This window comes from Benincasa hispida, chromosome 8, assembly GCF_027475165.1.
Source record: "Benincasa hispida cultivar pf3 chromosome 8, pf3_genome.v1.1, whole genome shotgun sequence".
NCBI lineage: Eukaryota > Viridiplantae > Streptophyta > Magnoliopsida > Cucurbitales > Cucurbitaceae > Benincasa > Benincasa hispida.
This window is the reverse complement of record NC_143485.1, coordinates 60,280,715-60,283,220: the sequence shown is the minus strand read 5'-3', so window position 1 is coordinate 60,283,220 and position 2,506 is coordinate 60,280,715.

Sequence of the window (2,506 nt, the reverse complement as noted above, 5' to 3'; positions counted from 1 at the left end):
TCCGCTTTGTGGAATGGTCACAAGTGTTGTGACTTATCACAGATGATCTGATCCTGATCATTCGTGTTAGGGACATGCGAGCGGGGGCGTCTTATACAAAGAGTTTATATAAGACTTGACCACGAAGTATTAATGTCTCATTATATAACACTTTTCATGACAAAGACTTCACTTCACTAGAATGACCATAGGTAACATGACCTCAATCCTGAGTGAGTTGGGAACTCCTGCCATTTAGGACGGTCTTTTGATTTGTATGGGTGCGAGTGGCCAGGTCGCCGATTCAAAACTACCATTTTAGGGATTCGTCTGATTTTGGAGCTAGGAACTCAACTACACAAGATGGAATTCACTCCTTCCCCGAGGCAAGAGTAAGTAGATAGATAGCTCCCTTAAGGGTTGGTTCCAAGGCTTGAACAATGTGGTGCCACATACCTTCTCTTGGTCCGAGAGGTGTTCACTCATAGTTGGACTATGTTATATTGTTCATGAGAGGAATCAGTGATACTTAAAGAGTGAGATGTAACTACAGGGGAAATATGGTAATTTGGCCCAGCTGTACTTACGAGTATCTGTGAAAGGTCATCGTACTCATGATTGGTTATATCCGATGGACACAAAAATATATATGTGGTAAGAAGAGTCCAGCTGTTGGTCTTTAGTAGAGTGTCTGACAGTTAATAGATGGTGGATCTCGTGGCTAAAGAGTTTAGTCAACTATTCACTGACCGTTGGAGCTTCGAGCCATAGGTCCATTAGGTCCCCTGGCTAGCTTGGATAAAGTCAAGAATCAGTATTTGGGTTAATTTGAAATGTTCAAATTGACAAGAGGAAGTTCAATTATATATGATATAATTGGACTGGTTAATTATATATGATATAATTGGCTAAATGTATGAGATACATTATTTTGGAAGAAATTAGATATAAATATGTTTTATATCAAATAGAGGAGAAATTGCTCTGGTAGATATGTGATATCAAACTATAAGGTAAAAATATAATATGATTATATTTATTAATAATTTAATTGGTTAATTATATGATAATTAACCCAAAATCTCGCTCGGACGTGCGTTAGTGGGAACAGGGTCGGTTATTATACCGATGAATAAAAATGAAATTTGTTTCATTTTGAATAGTTTGGAAAAATATCGAAGGAGCGCGTTAGTGTAAAAAAGGAATCGATCGCTTAAACTCGAGAGCCTATACAATAGTCACTCAACGCCTAAACGATCGTCTACCTAGTGCCTAAATGATCACACACTAAGTCCTAAACGATCGGTTAGCTTTCCTAAACGATCGTATAGTGTGTCGTGTTTGCTAAACGATCGCTTTCTGTTTTCTAAACAATCGTTCAGTAAAATCTACATGATCGTGTAGTTTCTTCTAAACGATCAGCATCTAGCTATACGATAACTTCATATTCCCTCCCACTTGTTTATCACCTACACGATCAGTTCTTCCTCCTACCTGTGCCAAACTCACCAAAGACCACACTTTGGGTTTTCACTCCGAGAATACCTGGAGCTCTTTTCTGGTGGTGTCGTCCCGCTGCGTTCGTGTTTCTGCAGTTGTTCGTACTGTTGTAGTCGACGCATCTGTTGGACATTGGTTGATCAAGTAGAGGTCATCTGCTGCGTTAAGTTTCAAAGCTTGAAGATCGCCTTCAACTGATAGAAGAACTCTCTCATAGCATGCCGTTAATTACTATTTGTTTGCATAACTGTGTGTTTGAATGTATATGGTGTATTTCAGTCACTGTGAAATTAGAGTGATCTGAACGCGCTCATAGAACTCTTCGTTAAAAGATCCTTAAAAAACATCATACATGATGATGGCTTAGAGGATCCATTAACGTTTAAAAATGCAATGGAAGATATTGATAGGGAACAGTGGATAAAAGCCATGGATGTTGAAATGGAATCCATGTACTTCAACTCTGTCTGGGAACTTATAGATCAACCACATGCAGTTAAACCTATAGGTTGCAAATGGATCTACAAGAGAAAATGAGACCAAACTGGTAAGGTGCAAACCTACAAAGCCAGACTCGTGGCAAAAGGTTTTACCTAAAGAGAAGGGGTTGATTATGAAGAAACCTTTTCTCCTGTTGCCATGATAAAATCAATTAGAATACTTCTATCTATTACCACATATTATGACTATGAAATATGGCAAATGGATATCAAGACAGCTTTTCTGAACAACCATCTTAATGAAAGTATTTTTATGTCTAAACCAGAAAGGTACATCGAACAAGGACAGGAGCAGAAAATTTGTAAGCTCAAACGATCCATTTATGGGTTAAAAAAAGCTTAAAGATCTTGGAATATAAGGTTTGATACTACGATCAAATCTTATGGCTTTGAACAGAATGTTGACGAACCTTGTGTATACAAGAAAATAGTCAACAAGACTGTAATATTCTTAGTTCTTTATGTTGATGATATCTTGCTCATTGGGAATGAACAAGCTCCCTTACTGACGTAAAGAGATGATCAAC